Below are 23,291 nucleotides of genomic sequence, written 5' to 3' on the forward strand. Positions count from 1 at the left end.
TTGTATAATGGGAATTTGCCCTTTTCTCCAATGTAGAGTGATCTCAGGGTTGGTATATTTAGTTAGGGGATGTGGTTTGCAAGTATGTTTTCCTGTTGGTCATCCAAGTGAATTTTTTCCTTGTGATAAAATTTGTGGAGTGGCCATTCGTGCATTTCGGATTTCTCTCATTAGGTGTTGATGTTTAGATGTTCAAAGAGATGGTGTTTCATTGTTATAATATAGATCCCATTTAAAGCTGTAACTAAACAGTGTATATACAACTGGAAGGAAATTAATTTTACTGGGCTCACTGTTGACTGCCTCAGGTAAGGATTGTTAAAGGCTCATTAATTTCAAACTTAACAATATTTCCAACTGCAATTCATTTTTTGGAAATATATTGCAGCGATAACTGCAGAATTACAAAAAGCAAGAGCACCTCAGTTCCAATGACACTCCACACCCTCTTCCAGCCAAATAAAGATGGGGTCTGTATTCATAGTCAATAGTGCAAATGTATTAGGGAAATTGGTGGCAAGCACTGACTAGAGCAGCTAAGCCGCAATTCATCGAGGCCAGTTATGCCAATTCAAACTGTCCACAAATGTAAGTATGCAAATAAGCAGATAATGAGATGGTAATTAAGAAATGACATAAATGTTTTTAGACTATTTTACCCCAACTAAAATTAATAGTCAGCTTTTCATGCTTTCCCAGATTTGTCACAGGTGGGCTATGTGACACCTCTGCACTGGCCCAATAATCAAGGAGCCTCAATCCCCACCACTGGCAACAGTGGGGAATATACGCAATGGGAGGATGACAAGTACACACACAGTAAAGTACAATTTCCCTTAAGTGTAGACAGAGATCACAATCAGTCTGGGTCTGGTTTCTCCCTCTTCCTCCAGATCCCCATTAAGATCCCCCACTGGCACAGATATAGGGTTGAGATCTCAGCTGATTGGCCAAACAAAGATCTCTGTATAAAAAGGAAAGACTTGCTAAAAGCATCAGAGTTGCAACTGGTGAAAATGCTATCTTTTGTGGGTGAGCTTTGTTATTTCTAGGTCAGAATTGATTGTTTCAGCTTTGCCAAAACCAGTTGCACCAAATGGTGGTCACCACCAAGAAGGCAGAAATGTAGGCAAAGGATTACTCATTATAACTTTGGTAATTAGGAAATACTTGATAGGTTTAGAGTTGACAGGGACATTATAAGGGAGTTAGTGGCCATGCGTGACCCCCAGAGGTGCAGTGTAGACATGTGTGGACAATGTAGTATGTATAGCCCTCACTATACTTGATACAGAGACCTTCCAGACACAGTCTAGGGGCACCTTGGGTGATCTCACAGGCTTCTGCTTCAAGGAGTTCCTGGATGTGGTCTTGGCACATACACACACACACACACACACACACACACACACACACATATATATATATATATATATATATATATATATATATATATATATCAAAATATATAAATAAATAGAAATGGCTTCATTTGAATATGCTTATTAAAGCTCTTCTGGTATTGAAAAATGGCCTGCGTCTGTAAACACTATGTGGATTGAATTGCTTAATGAAGAAGAGAGATGAATTTCATCTTCATATTGAATAACTTAGCTTAACTAAAATGGAAGGCACTAATGACAGAACCACATGGAATATTACTATTGAAGTGAGGTCATCATGGAAAGCCACTGAGATTTAACTACCTGAAACTGCTCCATAGAATAGTTCAAATGCTGATGTGCTGGAAAACAAGGGCATCAGCTAGAGACTAGGTGGGATGCACAATAATATTTCTTACTCGTACATGCGTGAAGGGGCATACCTTCGTTGAAGGTTGTGCATCAGGGCCGGCAACTCGACACGTAAAAATCTACTGCCAATCATTAGCAGACTGGAGTTCCGCTGTGGCGACCCCTAACCGAGAAAAGCCGAAAGACACAACAACTCGTACACTTTAATCAAAACAGTAAAAAGTGCCCCTGTCTCACCTCTATTTTCATTTGCTCAATGAACATAACTCAGTCTGACATTCAATGTGTCCATTTTGTGATCATATGTATAAATGTCATATGTGTCAGAAAAGGCCTTATATGTCATGAAATGCTTTAATATTTGTAAGCAGACTTACACTTCTGGTATCCTGGGAAAGGGAATAGGAAGGATAACGTTTTTCTTAAGGCTAATGTTATGGCAACCTGACAGAAAGTGGCCTTTCTTCCAATTCCTAGAGACGCCTCTCAGCGTGTCTATGGACAACCTTAGCATAAGACTACAGCTCTGTTACTCTGCAGGTAAAGTGACCTGCAAACAGGTGGTCAGCATTTTCTGACTTGCAATATATTTTTATCAATAAAAGTCAATAGTTTAGATTTAAATCTATTTAATGTTTTTCTTATTTTTATTCCCTTATTTCAAAAATGCATTTATAATCTGCACATCTGTAACATGAATGTAATGCAGCATATTTTAGATTAAAGAAAATTACAGTTCAAATCTTACTGAATGGGTTGGCCCTGTAATCATTAATTAAGATTCCTGCTGCTAGCAGACAGAAACAATGGTTTCATGCAATTTGCTATGCTGTTGTAACTATTAATTATTTAAAGAACAAAGACAAAATAAAGCCATGCTCCCATTTAACTGAAAAAAGCATGCTGAGTTTGTTCACATTTAACTGAGGAAAAATGTTGTGCCCTAATGCTTTTGACCAGGACATACTCTACTGGCAGACAAGAGTTAGGCAAACATCACTAATAAGAGCTATCTTCTAATAACTGTTGCTAAAATGAAAAAAAAAACTCCATCTAAGACAAATAGAAAAAAACATAACAATATTCTACTACTAGCTGACATCAAAGTGCATATGCATGCATATGCTTATTGTTGTTGTGTCTTTTGGCTTTTCCCAGTTAGGGGTCGCCACAGCGGAACTCCGGTCTGCTAATGATTGGCAGTCGATTTTTACGTGCTAAGTTGCCAGCCCTGATGCACAACCTTCAACGAAGGTAAGCCCGTTTATGCATGTCTCCACACAGAAGACGCTTTAGCTGAGAATCGAACAGGACAACATCTTACTGTGAGACAACAACGCTACTGCAGCACCACCACCGTAGTTCATATGCAATACTTAATAAAGCAGCAAATAGAGACTGGCAAGTGTTCCAAAATTCAGTCTTTCATTACTTGATACCTAATTTATTCTATTCAAGGCCTCATTGGGGCAAGATACCACCCAAGGAGGAACTTAGAATGAAGCAGAAAACCAATTTTGGCCATGACATCAGTCTATCTCAAAAAATACATATGCACACGTGTGGTAACACACATGCCAATAGGCAGTTTAGATGACCATCAGTTCATCTGTCTGCATGTGTTTGCAATGTGAGAGGAAACCATAGACCCTAGCAAAAGCCCACGTTGACACAGGGAGAACATGCAGACTCCTATAAGAAGAATGCAAGCTGCTACTACCTAGAAGAGAGATCAGAGAACAGGTATCACTAATTTTTGTACCACTGTGCCATCCAAAAATTCAGCACAAATCTTTGTAAAATTTTATAAGACTGTGCACAGTTCGTCAATCATTTCTGGAACATACTTTCAGAATGAAATCATTATACTACTTTTTGACACCAAGGCATAATTTGTTTACATGAAATATGACGTTTGGCCAACAAGAGATAAAAATGGAGATAAATGTGCACAGATTTTCAATCAGAAGTTACTCAAAAATGTGCATGACTTGCGTTAGCTTGTATTTTTAATGTATGGTGGACCACTGGCTGTTCTATTCTTCAGTCCATGTCCTGTCCAGGTTATTCAGTAAGAACTGTTTAACAAGGCAGTCAATATAGAATAGGTGCAATCATTAACAAAAGTAGGTTCATCACTTCAAATAGGTTTGTTTTTCAAACTTGGCCAAATGGCCTTCAAGAAGTTCAATTGCCAAATCCCAGTGTTGATATTTTCTGTTCTTTGTTTGACCCCCCCCCCCAGACACACATACACACTACATCCTAAACACCCCTGAAATAAAAGTTCTTTGTACTGAGTATTGTTTTTTTTTCTATTCTAGCACCAAATCTTTCAGAATCTCTTTCCTTTACCCAGAACATTTTTCAACTTACTCCAGATTTAGATTACAGCAAAAATTACTCCTCAAACAATCTCAGTCCAGAAGCTTCCATGCCAAACCCTTCATCTAAACCCTCCACCATTTAAACTGAGACTTCTTCTACTACTTCTAATAAAACTTCTCACTTTTTCAATTTTCTCTCCTTCCTCTTCCACCCTTTTAAAGCCAAGCAAACAAATAGACATTTGATTTAAGTTGTATTTCTGGTATATGGCCCTATTTTAATGTCTTCCTTCTCTTTGCATTCTGCTTTGTTATGATTTCAGTCACCTGGTCCATGCACAAAACTGGTTCATTGTGATCACTGACAAAATAAATAAATGGATTGTGTGTGTGTGTGTGTGTGTGTGTGTGTGTGTGTGTGTGTGTGTGTGTGTGTATTTCTCATGCATGCACGCACACACACACACACACACACACACTCTCTCTCTCTTTCTCTTCATCCATCCATCCTCAACCTCTTTTCCCATTTTACACATGGGGTTGGGATGTCACTCCCACTGTGACAATCATCTTGAGCCAAGGTTTACACATCCAAGTGGCTAGCCTTGCCACTGTAATTCACTCGCACAACTGACTCTTGCACACACTCTCACCTACAGCCAATTTAGTGTGTCCAATCCACCTACTGCATGTCTTTGGAATATGGGAGGAAACTGGAGCACCCAGAGGAAACCCACGTGACTGCAGGGAGGACATGCAGACTCCACATATAAGGCACCCCAGCCAAGGCTCTTTCTTAAATCTCTAATAACGGAGTTCCTTCATCTACATGACCCATGAGGCACAAGTAAGATGAAAAAAATCAACAAAATCCACTCAAAACACAACCTGTCTAAGTAAATCTATTGTGTTAGCCACAAATGCCCACATGCTTGTAGCTTGTGACACACTTACTCATTGCCATTTGTTCTACGTGGCAAGTACCCTAACTCTCACAAGACTGATCCTAGTTACTCATCTAGCCCTCCTGCCACCTAATCTTAATGAACTGTATAGTCTCATCAGAACCCTAACTCTAATCCTAAAACTCCTGGTCCCTGTTCCTAACCATAGCAATCCCCTCCTTAACCCTGAAGTCCCCAATTGCTCCCTAAATGTAAAACTGCACTCCCATCGCCTGATAACCTAAGACCTCAATTACTCTATAACCTTAAAACTCCACTTTCATTCTCTAACTCTAGAATCACCTCTTGCTCTCTTAACTAAAATCTACCTTGCTTTTCCCTAACCTAAAGTACCTAGTTGCTCTCAAGCCATAAACGTCCTTCTTGTTCCCTAAACCTTAAACTCCCTTTCCATTTTATAAATCTAAAGTTTTCTCCCACTTCCTAAACATAAAGCTCCCCTTCCATATACCTTAATATCCCTACCAATCATTTGCTGAAACACTATCCTGCACTTCCACCCCTTTCCACTCCCTACCCATGGCTGCCAGATGTATTTTGCTTGAGCTCACCTACTATGTTTGGGTGAGATATGGCAGTCCAAGCCTTTCACTTAGCTGCCACACCTCAGCTGAACAAGTAGCTGAGATTGGGCCCAAGTGGCTGATCATGTGAGCAACAAGACACCCAAGTCCCTGGCTGTGAGATAGTGGTGTATGACTGCCAAAGCTCAGGTGCATGTAGTCCTGGTTGTGAGATAGTGTTCTTTGAGTGTCAGACTCAGCTGCGTGTAGTCCTGGCTGTGAGATAGTCTTCTTTGAGTGTCAGACTTAGGTGCATGTAGTCCTGGCTGCAAGTTAGTATTCTTTGAGTGTCAGACTCAGCTGTGTGTAGTCTTAGCTGTGAGATAGTGTTCTTTGATTGTCAGAGCTCAGGTGCATGTACTTCTGGCTGCAAGATAGTGTTCCTCGAGTATCAGAGATGAGGTTCATGCAGTTGTGGCTGTGAGATAGTGTTCTCTGAATGTCAGAGCTCAGGTGCATGCAGTCTTGGCTGCAAGATAGTGTTCTTTGAGTGTCAGACTCAGGTGCATGTACTTTTGGATGCAAAATAGTGTTCCTCGAGTGTCAGAGATGAGTTGCATGTTGTCCTGGCTGTGAGATAGTGTTCTTTGAGTGTCAGACTCAGGTGCATGTTGTAGACTTATATATAATATGCCTAAAGGGCATATTATTTATACATCCAAATCCTATACTCATTACAAAAATGCACTATTATACAAAAGAAAACCCGTGTCTTTCTCTTTAACAGGACCATAAGTGCATGTAAACTATAGGTTTCCTGCTGACACTGAAATACTATTCCCAAATTACTAAAAAGCCTACATTGGTTAGAACTACCCCATCAACTAACATATACACAGCGTCTTACCACCTATAGAACTATCCAGCATCCATACATCTGTCGAGCACTAAATACCATTCTATACAACAGTATTCTCAGCCAGTCATTATGATCTGATGAACAAAAACTTCTGTCTGTTCACAAACTTAACAAATTTGCTGATCATGGTCTGTACTCATACCATGTTGTCAAGGATGGAAACTGCTTGCCTATGACCATCAAGTCAGTACCCTCCTAGCTATCCTTTAAAACTATTCTGAAAGACTTCTTAGCCAAAATCTGGATCAGTTCTTGTACAACCCCATGATAAACTACATCCCTAAACATGAGTAAGTACTTATTTGTACATTACACCTCGCCATACCCCCTTCTTTACTCACTTCCTAACATCAATCAGTTTGTCTCCCCTCACACTCTATCTAAATATGCCATAACCCTTATTTTTTTTTACTTCACATTGCAATTCCTGTTCGTATTACATTAAGTTACCTTCAATTTATCTAAACTGGCCAAAGTTTCTCTAACTAAATATTATATTATTGTCATATAAGTTGTAGCTATTTTTAAGAAATATTGTCACATTTTGTCTAATTTGGCATAATTATTTAAACTACAGATGTTTCTGTATTATTTCTGAAGCTTGTTTAATTATTGTTCCTAAAATGTTTTTGTAATGCTGTGGAGCTTTTCTCCCCGGCACCTACCCAGTCAGACTTTCCAGAAAATCAAATGTCAATAAATAATTAAATAAATAAATAAATGAATAAATGTGCCCTTCTTTGCACATCTATAACATTTTAGACTACACAAGATAAGATATGGTCTCTCTATCGGTACCAATCTGTAAAACATAATTAAGTGGACAATATCTTTATTATCAAGAAGTAGATTAACAACTACTTCATAACTTCCAATTCAGATTACTGTTATCTCTTTAAATTCCTTCAGATTGTTCAAAACCATAGAGTACTTTTTCACTTCCTGCAGAACACTTTTGGATTCACAGATCAACAGCTAAAGAAAATCTAAACCTGCCTTGAGAATTTCTTATTTTTTTTTACACAAAGCAGTCTGCATTTTTAAGCTATTAATGTCAAATAAAAATTAATTTTGTCTTTTGTCTCAAAATGTTATAATCTTTTCAGTCTCATTATAGCTTTAGCTTGTAGGTCAATTGTATTTGTACGAAACAGGGTCATAATTTAAGTGTTTCTCTCTTCCCAACCGTTTGTACTTTTTTAGTCACTCCAATAATCACATTTGTAAAGGATAAACTGTTATGCTATGGAGCAGCACTTGCTATTTCCTTTGGTTCTTCTTCAGTTTAAGATATTTCTACCCTCTATCCTCTCTTGTTCCGATGTTGATATCATTCAAACATGCATATGTGTTACTCTCATCAGTACACTTACTAGCAACCTTATTCAACACATCACCAGAGAATTTCTTGTCCAAATCTGGCAGGGAATCTGGAGCCCTCTGAGAAGCCATTAACTGTTGTATAACTACATTGGACTGTTCCCTTTATAGTTTTTCTGTCACCATTCAATTTCCTTTTAAACAGTACATTCCATCTTCACACCAACAGTACCTTCCATCAACTTCAAAAGCCCAGCATTTTGACACCCACTTCTGGCAGATTAGAGAAATGCTGCCCAAGTCCTTGTCAAATGACCCCTGGTCAATATTAATACAAGCTTGTCTCTCCCTAAAAATAGTCCAGTAGCCTATTGGATGCAACCTAGTCATATAAATATAAAAAATGCAAAACAGTGTGATTAAAAACTGAATATCTTTCATGTTTACATAATCCTGCTACTAGGATTTCTTTTAAAGTCACTCATCTTATTTTGTTAACATATATGAAAAATAATTCTGTTTTTTCCTCGTTAAAAAGAAATGATATCATATATGCAAAACTATTTAGTAGATTTGAATGGTGAACAACTATTAAATGCACAGTGCCATAGTATCTTGTTTTGTTTTAAAGTTAGTCACCATTGTTGAATTAAAAAATCTTTCTTCATGAATCTGCTCGCACAAAAAGCATTTGTGAAGTAAAACATTCAGTTTGCATATTTTTGTGATAAACAATAGTGTTTATATTTCAAATGTGCCTGCTTTAGCTTTTAGTTAGTTTTATTTGAGTATGGTGAAATCTGTTGCAGTAAAATAAATCTGGTGTGTACTGCTGCTTTAGCTACAGATATCTGAATCAGTTTTAGAACCTGAAAATATAGATAAGTTGCAATATTTTTTGATGGTTACTGTGTAGAAATGTCAAATATTTTAAGATGCTGGTAAAGGGGAAATAAACAAAATATCTCACTTTAGTTCAATGTGAGTTTTTTATCATAGCTTGTAAGGATTGAGGCAAACATCCTATATTCCAAATCATATGAAACCCCTTCCAATGTGTGATGCTGCCTGGAAAGAACAAATAGGACTAACGCATTACAATTAGTATTAAAGTCTCCATTAAAATATCAAATATTACAGCCTGATCACACATGTCATTCATACCTTTGAAATTAACTTTTATTTCCATTAATACTGTATCAGTCATTGTAAATTCCTGCATACACTGTTGGAAACTCCTGGTGTTCTGGCTGCAGTATGATTTTTCAAACAATCTGGAAATATACTGCTGATAGATAAGTATATTTCTTGGCATTTTAACCTTTCAGAGTTCTGCATTGTCTTAATTTTGCCTGACTGAAATATTTTATATATTTTCTGGCACTGTTTTCTGTTTCTCATCTGTCCCGAAACTGCATTGTTTTCTGTTTCTCATCTGTCCTGAAACTGCTTCCCCCCTATTCCTGTGGTGAAGTTTATAAAACTGGTCTAACAGCTTTTGTGTTATCTGATTGCTTCAAAGCTTGCTGATTTAAAAATAGTTTCTGTTTGTAAATTCCTGCATACACTGTTGGAAACTCCTGGTGTTCTGGCTACAGTGTGATTCTCAAATAATCTGGAAATATATCGCTGATTGATAAGTATATTTCTTTGCATTTTAACCTTTCAGAGTTCTGTATTGTCTTAATTTTGCCTGACTGAATTATTTTATATATTTTCTGGCATTGTTTTCTGTTTCTCATCTGTCCTGAAACTGCATTGTTTTCTGTTTCTCATCTGTCCTGAAACTTATTCTTCCTCCCCTCACTCTATTCTTGTAGTGGTGTTATAGTTGGTGGCTTTGCAATTGCCTGCCCCTACTGTAAATTTGATCGGGACACCCCTCCCAGTCTGGTGTTCACTCTATTCAATATAGGGAGAACATCTGAGAAGGCCAACCCACTTAGGTTCTTAACCTTGAATTTTTCTTCTGCTCCTTCTTCCTTTCTCCTTGCACTTTACTATAAAAAATGCACTTTATTTTGCTTTTGCCTCTTCTTAAAAGTACTCAATTGTATTTATTCTGCTCAATTTATTACTGCTTAGTAGTAGCCTGAATAAATTGTAACTGTTACTCTAAGCCTTTTGGTTCAAGCACTTGGGTTCCAGACCAGTTGATTTACATTAAGGTTTGTGGTCTGCACTGTTGTGGCAGGACAAGTAGCTTACATCTTTCTAAGTTGGGAATTGCTGATTGAAGGCTCAGTGTCTGTTATTCTAAAAGTGTATTAGTTCTGGTTAAAGCACTTGGGTTTCAGGCCAGTTATTTTTCATTAAGAAGGTTTGTGTTCTGCACTCTTGTGGGAGGAGAGGCTAAATTCTGCTCTTCTGAGCTGGGAATTTCTGGTTAAAGGCCTATTGTGCCTGCTTATTTGAACTGTTTCTTTCTGAAATCGGTGTGCCTTGGTTTCTGTAGCATAGACTAGATTCCGGCATCCTGAATTTAGTTTTGTTTGTATAACTTGAACACTAATCCAGGCCATCTTTTATGGCGAAGGTCCCCTGCACCCTAGTGCAGGAGTGTGCAGTTAGATCTTATCTGATTGAAGACTGCTGGAACAGGCTCAGTTTTGAGTTTTTTTTACTGGTTAATTGGGTAATTTCTTTAAATCAGTTTGCTCATTTTCTATTATTATATAAAATATATTATTCATCCGATTTTACTGTATTTGTGTTTCTTCCTACTTTATTACTTTATTTTGCTTTTGTTGTTTGTTCTTAAAAGTACTTAATTGCATTTATTCTGCTGCATTTATTACTGCTTGTTAATAGCCTTATTAAATTGTAACTATTATTCTAAGCCTTTGGTTGAAGCACTTGGGCTTCAGAACAGTTGTTTTACATTAAGAAGGTTTGTGGTCTGCACTGCTGTGGCAGGACAGGTAGCTTACATTCTTCTAAGTTGGAAGTTGCTGATTGAAGGCTTAGTGTCTGTTATTCAAAAAGTGTATTAGTTTTGGTTTAAGCACTTGGGCTTTGGGCCAGTTATTTTACATTAAGAAGGTGTGGTATGCACTCTTGTGGGAGGAGAGGGTAGATTCTGCCCATCTGAGCTGGGAGTTTCCGGTTAAAGGCTTACTGTGCCTGCTTATTTGAACTGTTTCTTTCTGAAATTGGTATTCCTTGTTTGCTGTAGCATAGACTAAATTCAGACCTGCTGAATCTAGCTTTGTTTGTACAACTTGAGCACTAATCCAGACCATCTTTTTATGGAGAAGGTTCCCCTGCACCCTAGTGGCAGGAGTGTGCAGTTAGAACTTGTCTGATCGAAGACTGCTGGAACGGGGCTCAGTTTGTAGCTTTTTATTGGTTAATTTGTTTAAATCAGTTTGCTCATTTGCTACTGTTATATTAAAAAAATATATGCACTTTATGCATCATTGCTTAGCTAGGGTTAAACTATTCCTGGCGCCATAGCCTGCTCTTCAATTTTTCCCTTAGAACGAGCCAGTTTTTTTAGTTTTAGCACTAAAATCTGTTTCTTTGAGCTCAGCACATGTTCAGAACTTGTTGTAAGCACTAAATAAGCTACAAATTACTATAGCACTCAACTTTCCGCACATGTCTGGAGGAAAACAGTTTTTAGTACTTAATAAATAAGCACCTATCCAGGCATGTCTAAGGGTCAGCTCCTGCTGTTTTCTCCTATCGACCTGATGAATCTGAGCAACTTGGGGCAATGCAGTAATTGCCTCATGTACACAGACAGCCCTCTCCTACTACCACCCACCACTACAACCTGTGAGAGATGCACTTATATAGCCAAACTGGAAGCAAAGATCTCTTCACCCAAGACTGGACTAGACAGTCAAGAGGAGAAGGTAAACACTTGAACCACACTACACTTACACTCATCACAAAGTCCCTCAAAACCTACTCCACCAAAACACACACACAGAAACATGAAACACACACCTACATTCATGGAAGCTCTCAATAAAAATCTGCTCAAGCAACAGAGACCTCCAAAGCAGAAATGCAACCAACCTCCACCCCCCCAACACAACCCAAATAACACATAGCCCACAAACTCAGTGTGCCACTCAACCACAGCCCATAAGGCATAACAACGTATCCAACACTCTAGTCATAGGTGACTCTATATTCAGGCACACTGATGTTCAACTCACCAGGCTAAACAAGGAGAAAGTTACTGTCAGCTACCTGTCGGGTGCCAGGATCCGCCACATAATGCATGCAATCAGGTCACTCCACAGCAAGTACAAATATGACTCTGTCATTGTCCATGTTGGTGTGAATGACTTGAGACGTACCCCCTGGACTACATGAAAAGAGACATGGAGGAGCTCTCCGATTTTGTAGCCCAGGCAGGTATGACCCTAGCCCTGAGTAGCATCCTGCCATCACCCAGAATGATACCACAGTACAAGGACAAAATGATTGACTTCAACAAGTGGCTAAGTTTCTGGTGTCATTCTAAGGGGATCCAGTATCTGTCTGCCTGGGATGACATGACTAACAGACCACGATGCTTTGCCAAATGTGGCCTGCACCTATCGCCCATGGGATTCCGGATACTGGCTATGGCTCTTGCCACCACTAGAGTGCCTTTTTTAGGCAAGGTTCAAATGACAAATTCACCACCTTAACAGGTACAAGCAAACAAATCTGAGGGTAATGCTACTCAGTGCTAGAAGTTTAAACCTCAAAATTCATTCACTCGAGGCACTCCTTAAAATGGAGAACATCGACATCCGTGCAATGACAGAGACCTGGTTCAAGGCTCCAGAGAGCACCCCTGCATTACCAGGCTATAATTCATACCACACTTTTCGGCCACCTAACCTAGACTGAAATACTAAAGGCAGAGGTGTGTCCATATCCATTAAGGATATCCACACCTCCAGGCTAGTTGCTCAGCATAATGCATCTGATATTATCCAAGTGCAACTAACTCTGGGCAAGACCGCAATCCAAACTGAAACTTGCTACAAATCCCCACCATGCCCCAGAATTCCCACTCCTCATTTCTTGATACACTGGAAAATATTAGGGTACAACCCAACACCCTAATAATGGGTGATTTCAACTACCCCACCATTAACTGGGAAAACCACTCATGTACCAACTTTTTGCTCAACATTTTCTGGAATTCATAAATTCCAATGCCTTGGATCAACTTATCCACACCCCCATCAGGGCCAACAATATCCTAGACCTGGTCATTGCCAACATGGGCGACCAGTGTTCCACACCAGAGGTCAATTGCTCGTTGGTCAGATCTGACCACAAGCTAATCACCCTAGACATCCACATCCCACCCCCACCCCCATTAGGGAAACCACCATAAAAAATTTCTCCAAAGCCAACTTCACGCTTCTTAAGAAAGAAGTGGCAAATTTCACAACACCCATGCAGACAGACAATAGAAGTATGACTGCTGAATCCTACACAAATGCACTTTATAAGCACTTACACGAGTGCATGGATCGTGCTATCCTTAACAAAACCAAGATGCTATCCTCCAAATAAAAAGGAAACCAATCTGGTGGTTCCCTGCCATAAACAAACTCTACAACAGAAGAAAACACTGTTGCAAAAAAGAGTAAAATCCCATAATTGGAGGAACTCCCTAGTCAGCCTCAGTAAGAAGCCGAGATCCCTAATAAAATCCTCCAAAGCTAGTTAAGAAAACAAAATCGCCACTGATTCTAAAGACATTCACAAAGTATTCTATAGCTATGTCAAGAATCCCAATGGGAGCACTCAGATCTACTCTGAGTTACAGCACAATGGCACTAAATATACAGAACCAACTGATATTGGCAACATCCTGGCAGACAGGTTCAGTGCTAACTTTACCCCCCTCTCACCCCCTAAAGGGTGCATCTCTATACTGGAAGAATGCAAAGTTCCAGTAATCACAGCTGCACAGGTAAAAACCACACTCTCCAAAGCCAAGAACACAGCATCCATGGGACCTGACAACATCCCCGGATGCATTCTACATGAACTTCAGAATGAGCTGGCACCCCACCTAAGCACCATGTTTAATCATAGCCTCACCTCAGGTTTTGTGCCCACTGAATGGCACACAGCAATGGTTATCCCACTCCACAAAGGGGGAGCCACCATGGACCCCAGGAACTACCGCCCCATTAGCCTAATGAGCCTGGTCTGCAAGGCCATGGAATGTATCATCATGGATCTTATACAAAAAGACATTGGTAATCTCCAAACTCTGGACCCCACCCAGTTCGGGTTTGTAAAAGGCAGATCATGTCTCCTAAACCTGATAGACTTCTTTGAAGTAGTAACCAAAGCCATAGACGAGGGTAAAGTGGTTCACACAGCCTATCTAGATCTCGCCAAGGCTTTTGACACCATCACCCACTCTGGAATTCTAGATAAATTCACTAAACTCGGTATAAATCCCTATGTCACAAAATGGTTGTCAACTAGCTCACTGATAGAACCCACACTGTGAAAGTAGCAGACTCCAAATCCGACTTCAGACCAGTGACAAGTGGAGTACCACAGGGTTCAGTCCTGGGTCCTCTCCTGTTTGGTATCTACTTTTCTGAAGTACAGGCTAACACAGAAGGTCTTTGGCTAATGAAGTTCGCAGATGACTGCAAACTAGGAGCCATAATCAAAACTCCTAATGATGTGGACATCCTACAAAAAGGCCTCACAGAGACAGATGCCTGGTGTTAAAGCCATGGCTTCAAGCTCAATGCCAAAAAGTGCACTGTCACCCCCTTTGGTAAAAACTCTGTACCCATAAGTTACCACATAGGTGGTAGTCTACATAACACCGAAAGTGTGATAAGAGACCTTAGGACGCAGGTGGATAGTAGTCATCTCTCCTTTGATAATCACATCACCACAGTAGTCAAGAAATCCTTCTGCATGGCATACCTCATCACAAAAGGTTACTCATCCAGGAAAAAAGAGGTCATTGTTCCCCTCTACTTGTCACTCATTAGACCCATTATAGAGTACAATGCCCTTTTTGGTATGTACCTCACACGACATCTACAACAACTGGAAAGGCTGCAGAAATACCTCCCAAAGAGGATTACCGGCCTCAATCAGATGCCCTATGCAGACCGTCTCAAAAGACTTCAGCTTTACTCCATTGCATATCGCCTACTCAGAGGTGATCACTGCCTAACATACAAATCTATGTCAAACCCAGAGCTGTTGGACATGCTCCAGTTAAAGAAATCCCAATCCCTCAAAGCTACATGCTCCAGGGACCTAAACCTTGTCAGCACAATAAAGACAACATGCTGGAGGGATACATTCCTGTCCCAGAGACTTCCCATACTCTGGAACAAACTACTTATCTATATCAAACAAAGCTCTTCATTAGCACTCCTCAAAAAAATCTTGATGATTGGATGGGAAATAGGAAATTCACCCCAGGGATCACTTCTGTGGCTCTGCTCAACAGGGGCACAGGAAAATAATTTTCTTGGGTGGCAAAAGCCAGGGTAGCTTTTTGGCTAGGCTTATATAGGCTCTAGGGCCAATAGCCTAGTACCTACCTATGAACCTAGTACATTTAACAGTGAATTGATTACATACGCATATATGAATTTCAACCTGGGACAATTATGGTTAAGGTTTTTGAAGGCTACCGGGCAATAAGCTTGGTACTGACTTATGACTTGCTTACCTTTAAGAATGATTATGAATACTGTCAGCATTTTCTATAAGAAAAGCACTAGCTTTCACTTAGTACAGCTGTAATCTTTTACTGAGTAAAGTAGCAAAATGGGAAGTATGTTTGGAAGCCAGTGAAACTGAATGTTCAGTCTCAGACATAATCACAGTCCATCAGTGTACTATATCCGTACAAGAAAATGAATTGTTTTAGCACTATGAGATCTTGTACTCTGCTCCCAAAATACATATTCCTTCATCAATGCAACAGATAACTGCCTAATACACTTTTTATGTATGCCCAATCCACAAGGGCCAGAGACAATATTCTACATATAGAGGGACAGTTTTATGTAATCACCCTGCATGTTTTTGATAGAAAACTTGAATACCCAGAGTGAACACATGCAGACACAGCAAGAACATGTATAACCCCATCTGGACAGTAACTGGAAGCCCTTCTTGAGCCCAAGTCTTGTGAGAGAGAGATCTTACCATTAAACCAGTGTATTATGCTTAGGTTAACATTCAAACACAATAAAAATTTTAGCTATTGTTTTTATATCTTCTGGCAGGATATATGTCCTCATTCTTAGAAAGTTCTTCCATGACAATTTTTATTAAAAGTCAAGATAACACAATACAGACTATATAAACCACAAATCGGAGTCCAGTTCTAAATATGGCTTATTACATACTTACAATGTTAATCATTTAGTAGGATTTTTTAGAAAATTGGAGGAGTATATTTATTTATTTACATTTGTTGACCGGGAGTGTCCGACTGGACGTAGGTCCATTTTCAGCGGAGGCCCAGGGAGAAAAGCTCCACAGTTAAAATAAACAGATGGTAGTTACATTGGATTACATAGTGATTAACAATTTAACATAGCAATTACTTACAACATATTTACAGATGAAGAACATAGTACATCAGTAGACAACTAGAATCTTCATCTGTGAAGTACATAACAGACATTAACAAATGTTACAATAAGAAGTTCCTGCTGTATAATAAGTACTAGGCTTATGAGCATCTGAGCTTGCTATAATCAAGGTAGTTAGTGCAGTGGAAAGAAAGGTAGTGGTTGGATGGGGTGGGTGATATTAGAGTGGGAGTTGCAAGGGCATAGCCAGCATGTTTTAGGTGCGCTTTTAGTAAAGTTTTGAAGTGGGTGCATGATGGTATGGAGGCAATTGTGGGTGGGAGGGAGTTCCATAATTTGGCTATGGTGCAAGAGAATAGTGCTTCACCAGCAGAGTTATTGGCTTTAGTGATCTGCAAGTGATTTTTGTTGCTGGATCTTAGTGGTCTGGTGGTGCGATAGGGTTGAAGTAGATTCTGGAGGGATGGGACATTTAGTGGATGGTTTACTAGTTTGTGGGCGAGTGAGAGTTGATACCATTGAAGGAGGTGAGAGAGTTCAAGGCAGCCCAGTTCAGCAAGTGAGAGACAGTGATGACTACAGTAGGATGCCCCTGTGGCGAATTTGGCGATTTTGTTGTAACAGGTCTCTAGCTTGTTTAGATTGCATTGCCTTAGGTTGGTATATATTGGAGAGGCATAAAGTAGGGTGGAAGATAAGATGGGAATTTGCTATTGAAATCTTTGCTGCTTTGTTGAGAAGTTGCTTACTTCTGTATAACGCTCCTAGTTTTTTGTGGACTTTTTTTATGGTCATGGATATGTGAATGTCAAATTTTAGTTTTTTTGTTTTTATGGAGTATAGAACTATACAATTTGACATAACTGTGTTCAGCTTGCCAGATTTATTTTGTAACCACTAATATTATGAGGGATAGAAAGAAAATATAAAATACAATTAAACACAGATGTCAGGCATGCTTTAAAAATTATGCATTTATGTGTATATTTAAGTAGGGGATGTGGGGGGCACAGCCCCCTACATCGGGGAAGGGGTGCGAGGCAAAGTCCCCCACTTTATTTTTTCTTTTTTGTGGAAAAGCGATTTTTTTTCCCTGGGAAAAAAATTGCTGTTCTGTGTCTTCGAAATTGTGAGATTTGTTTTTAAAGGTTTGATAAATCAGCATTTGCTGATTTAATATAGACCCGTTCATATTACTGATTATACTTATCAAAATATGAACACTTCAAGAGGACATTAAAATAATCGTCAGATAATTAAAAGCATTAGAAAGGAAAAAAATATATAAATAAATAAAAATCAAAAGTCTAACATACTAAATATGAATAAAAATGTGTATATATAAAATTAAGCATCTAGTACTAAAGATAAAAATGAAAATAAAAATCTGTTGTGTATTTGCACATGCAGTAAACACAATTTTTTTTTAATTTGGCTTGACTCTGCCCTTTTATAGGGCCCAACTCTGATCCTTACCATTTCCTAGTGTGTGTGTGTGTGTGTGTATTTTGAATTATTTTTTTTTTGTGGAACAGCGATTTTTTCCATGTGTGAGTGTGTCTGTATATATATATATATATATATATATATATATATATATATATATATATATATATATCCCTGCATTTCTGATTATAATAGTTCTGAGACTGTTCACACACACACACACACACACACACACACACACACACACACACACACACACACACACACACACACACACACACACATATATATATATATATATATATATATATATATATATATATATACACACACACACACATTTTATATATATATATATATATATATATATATATATATATATATATATATATATATATATATATATAAAATACGGCAAGTCTGCAGCTAGTGGAGTTTGACCTTATTGACCTGAATGTGTACATATTAAGATGTTCTTTGAAAGAGCTGAGTTGTTTTGCTTACCCAGAATTCTTTGTGTGTGTATGTAAATCAGTACCCAGTACCTTTCCTAACATTATTCTATGTGTGTGTGGTTATGGGAAAAATAAGTAAACAGTGAAAAAAAAATCCAACAAAACTCTTGCACAGCTAATGTGAGGAGTCTAATGGGAAATTAAATGCACTGTGAAACACAAATGCCTCAGAAAGTGGCCAATGCACTTTTAAGTTCCTGATACTGAAGGACACACATTGTGAAAACATTATAGCACTTTTGTAGCTTTTTGCTGCTAGTTAGCAGCAGCATGCATAAGAAACACCCTAATTCAGATACTCAGCTGAATAATCCTGACTGCATGAGCAGTAGAGGCTCAGAATTATATCAGAAAATTATAATTATATAAGAAAAACGCATTTGCACATCTGCAACAATAACAACAAATGAACATAAGCAGCACAGATTAAAACAAACTCTCATGTTTCAAAAGTCACAAATGGATCATCCTAAGGTCAAGGACTGCTAGCATGGTTTTCTTTTGCCTTTGCTATGCCTCTATTAATTAATACAAGAAGGAGCTCATTACATACTATTATAGAAACATCACAGTTCTGACAAACAATATTTAATAAAGGCACTCAAAGTATGTTAATCAATCACTGCATATAGAATAACATCATTTTACACAAAAAGTATTTTCCATGTAATTCAAGGGTTCAAAGTGAATTTCCTGCTTAAAGCAATTTAAGTGAACAGCAGCTAAACAAGCAAGAACAGCCGCATTATTCCCCTTAAAGGGTCTCATCTACAACTTGAGCTGTCAGAGAGTTTTATAGTCATTATTACTATTTCATGTGACATCATCCACAACTTTTGTTGTTTGGCATTTCATAAAACACCCCAAATGTTTACTATTAAATGCCATTTGAGAGCTTGTTTTAATATACTTGCTGCATAAAACAACCGTCTGTATTGAGCATGTAACAAGGTGGGAGGAGATTCATAAAATGAGTACCTGCTTCCACCATGTAACAGTGAGTTATGTTTTGGGGCAAGAGGATTTTACATAAAGAAACAACCAAAGGCATTCAGCATGTTAACAACGGGGGTCAGATTCAAGGTGTAGCACCTGTATTCAACATGTAACAACTGCAATCACATTTTGAAATGGTGAAGCCTAGCAATTCTATTCATAAATGATTATAATATCAACTGCAAACATATTCTGATCCCCAATGTGAAAACATGTTAAACATACAATGCAGTACTATCTTTCACTGAACCAAGCTCTCACAATTTGTAAGCATGCTGTTCAAGTATTTACAATAGCAGCAGCTTCACAGTTTGTCTCCATCATACAAATATACTATATTTTCATTAAATAATATTATTTATAAACTGGTACATTTTCACTTTTAATCTTTCTAGAATCTTTAACTCATGATGACATAATGACATACAGGGTATTTTGGTAATTTAGTAGTGGACTAAGGATTTGTGCTAACTACAGTGGTAGCACTTCATTACTGCCTCACTGCACCCTGGACAGTGAGGACTGATACTTATCGTTCACTCTGTTTATCAACATTTTACAGCATGCGCTGTCTTTAGCTCACCCTGTTTATTAACATTTTACAGCATGCTCTGTCATTAGCTCACCCTGTTTATTAACATTATACAGCATGCTCTGTCTTTAGCTCACCCTGTTTATTAACATTTTACAGCATGCTCTGTCTTTAGCTCACCCTGTTTATTAACATTTTACAGCATGCTCTGTCTTTAGCTCACCCTGTTTATTAACATTATACAGCATGCTCTGTCTTTAGCTCACCCTGTTTATTAACATTTTACAGCATGCTCTGTCTTTAGCTCACCTTGTTTATTAACATTTTACAGCATGCTCTGTCTTTAGCTCACCCTGTTTATTAACATTTTACAGCATGCTCTGTCTTTAGCTCACCCAGTTTATTAGCATTTTACAGCCTGCTCTGTCTTTAGCTCACCCTCTTTATTAACATTTTACAGCATGCTCTGTCTTTAGCTCACCCTGTTTATTAACATTTTACAGCATGCTTACAGCATGCTCTGTCTTTAGCTCACCCTGTTTATTAACATTTTACAGCATGCTCTGTCTTTAGCTCACCCTGTTTATTAACATTTTACAGCATGCTCTGTCTTTAGCTCTCCCTGTTTATTAACATTTTACAGCATGCTCTGTCTTTAGCTCACCCTGTTTATTAACATTTTACAGCATGCTCTGTCTTTAGGTCACACTGTATATTAACATTTTACAGCATGCTCTGTCTTTAGCTCACCCTGTTTATTAACATTTTACAGCATGCTCTGTCTTTAGCTCACCCTGATTATTAACATTTTACAGCATGCTCTGTCTTTAGCTCACCCTGTTTATTAACATTTTACAGCATGCTCTGTCTTTAGCTCACCCTGTTTATAAACATTTTACAGCATGCTCCATCTTTAGCTCACCCTGTTTATTAAAATTTTACAGCATACTCTGTCTTTAGCTCACCCTCCCCTGGATTTACTAATCTTCCATGCAGGACTAGCTTAGTTCTACATGGAAGCGGCCGTTTAGGAGCAGGACGGCTGCGCGCCATGCATATTAATGAAGGGATGCTGCCTGAGCTTCTAATCTTACATGGAGCATGTAAGAGTGCAGGGGGCTTGTCTGAGAGCAGAGCCTTCAGAATATACATGCTCCCGCAATGAAGAACAGCAGAAAGGCCAAAGGAATGAGCGAGACTGCTCATAGGTGTCCGCATATCCCCAGCAACATTCCCACACGTGTACAACAGCAATAGTAAATACAAACCAAATAAACAAACCTATATTTTTTTATTATGAATTTGATTAAAACTAACTGTAGGGGTGTGGGTGTACCCATTGCTTAGCTACGGTTAATGCAGCTTAAATCGCTGAAGAGGATAACAAGGAAGATATATGCAAATGAAGCAGTATAGCAATAGTGTAGTGGACAGAGCATTTGCCTTACAAGCAGGCATTCCCGTTTCAAGTCCTACTGCAGCACATTCCATTTTCCATGGCAAATCATGTTATGACCAATATTTTAGTTGCATGACCTACAAAATAACATATATTTGTGAACTGGAGTACTGCATTAAATGCTCATGTGAGGTGTCAGTTTCATAACGTTGCAAAGTCCACAGATAAGCACATGCCACGTACAGTATATGTACATAGGAATCATGGATACAAATGGAAGGTAAAATGTGTAATGAATGAGAACTCCATACAGCTTCCAAATCCCCCACCTTCCCAAGAACCATTAGATATTACTGTCTAAATCAGTGCAGTTGTAAGCAGGAGTAAGCACTAGTAAGCAAGTGTAAGCACCAATAAGTAATAGTAAGCATATTTAAGCACTAGTAAGCGAGTTTAAGCCCATTTGCACAGGGGTATGCATTGTGCACACAGGTTAAGCAATACTGAAGTTAACTCTCTGTAAGCAGATTTAACTGGAGGTTAGCATTGCTTACCCTCATGCAAACCCACACAAACCTGCTTACAACTGCTCAAAAGTGCCTTAATCACTCTGTATTCAATGGTCCTTGTTCTGCTCAGCAACAAAACAAACAGCCTTGCAGGTCTTGAACCCAGGCCCCTATACACTATAGTCACAGTAGTTAACCACCAAGCCATCACAGCAGTACAGAAAAATGAGGTACCACCAAACAAGTCCTCATTATAGTAAAATCAAACTGAACCCATGAAAGGAATCAATATAAAGTCATATGTTCTATAACCCACTATGTAACATAAATATGTGAAATGGAGTATATCAGTAAGCCCAGATGTGAGGTGTAATTGTAATAGAGTGTTGAAGTCCCCCAATAAAACACAAGGACCGCATACAGTGTACGTACACATGGATCATGGATACCAAGCATATAACATGCAATGAATAAGAAATCAATGCCAAAATGAACATATAATGCAAAGTCTAATGTAAGCAATGCTAAGCATTCCACAGGCCAGCTTATGAAGTGTAAGCAATGTGTAGGCCAGCTAACTCAATATGCCCAGTGGTATACCCCTTTAAATAATGCTAACCTTAGGTAAGCAGGTTTACCCATAGCCTAGCCATTTCAAAACCAGCCAATCATGGAAAAGTGCAGGAAACCAGCCCTACTTAAACCCAACAGGCGGGAATACATCTCATAACTGGTTGTAGCTTCCCCTTGCAGGCACAATGGCAGAAAGGGGAGAAGGTGTGTGCTTCTGGGCACAGCACTGGTTCATCCAGGAGTCCAGAGTCATGGCAGGACTCCTTATCAAAGACCATGAGCAGAGACTGCTGCAGGGCCAGTACCAGGGTTCTCAATATAAGGCAGAAGCCTGGGACCGGCTTGCCTGTGACCTCACCAGTGCCACTGGCATACCCCAAACTGGTGAGCAGGTCAGGCATCACTATGCCAACCTAAACTGGCATAATGGGGACCTCTTGGAGCAGTGGATCCAAGAGGCTAGAACGGCAGGGGCTGTCCCAGCTGTGTGAAAGTATCACTCCACTATGTATGTAATAATTGCCAGCTCATGTATATCATGGACAGGTATGGCTAAATATTCCTCTTTTGTCCTCCACAGCTGCAAGTGAGTGGGCCACGAACTAGGAGGCCCACAGAAGTCACCTGGAGAGGTTGCGATGCAAGGCAGGTCAATAATATTCTTGCATGTAGTGTCATAGGAAATAAATCTAAAAGTATTAGTAAATTAATAGCCTGTATAAAACCTGTATTGTTTAAGGCAAGTACTGCATACACTGGAGAATATGGCAGGATGAGTCTCATATAGTTTGTATGTAAATAAAAGCATAATAGCCTGACAAGAAAGGTCTAACTGCTGGACTGCATGTGTCTACTCTGGTATCATATGGTAATGTAGATTTGCAATCATGTAATAATACTGTTGTATTAAGCACTGTTACCCACACTGTGCACCATAAATAGAATGTGTAGAAATGCCTGCATATGACTGGTGTA

At 38.8% G+C, this 23,291-nt stretch overlaps 1 protein-coding gene across 1 annotated transcript in view; it reads right to left on the reverse strand.

The window, feature by feature from the left end:
* PLXNA4 (plexin A4) overlaps window positions 1-23,291 on the reverse strand; it is a 2,762,645-nt gene that overhangs the window by 268,602 nt on the left and 2,470,752 nt on the right. The window lies entirely within an intron of this gene.

This window comes from Protopterus annectens, chromosome 2.part2, assembly GCF_019279795.1.
Source record: "Protopterus annectens isolate FY-2018-M chromosome 2.part2, PAN1.0, whole genome shotgun sequence".
NCBI lineage: Eukaryota > Metazoa > Chordata > Ceratodontiformes > Protopteridae > Protopterus > Protopterus annectens.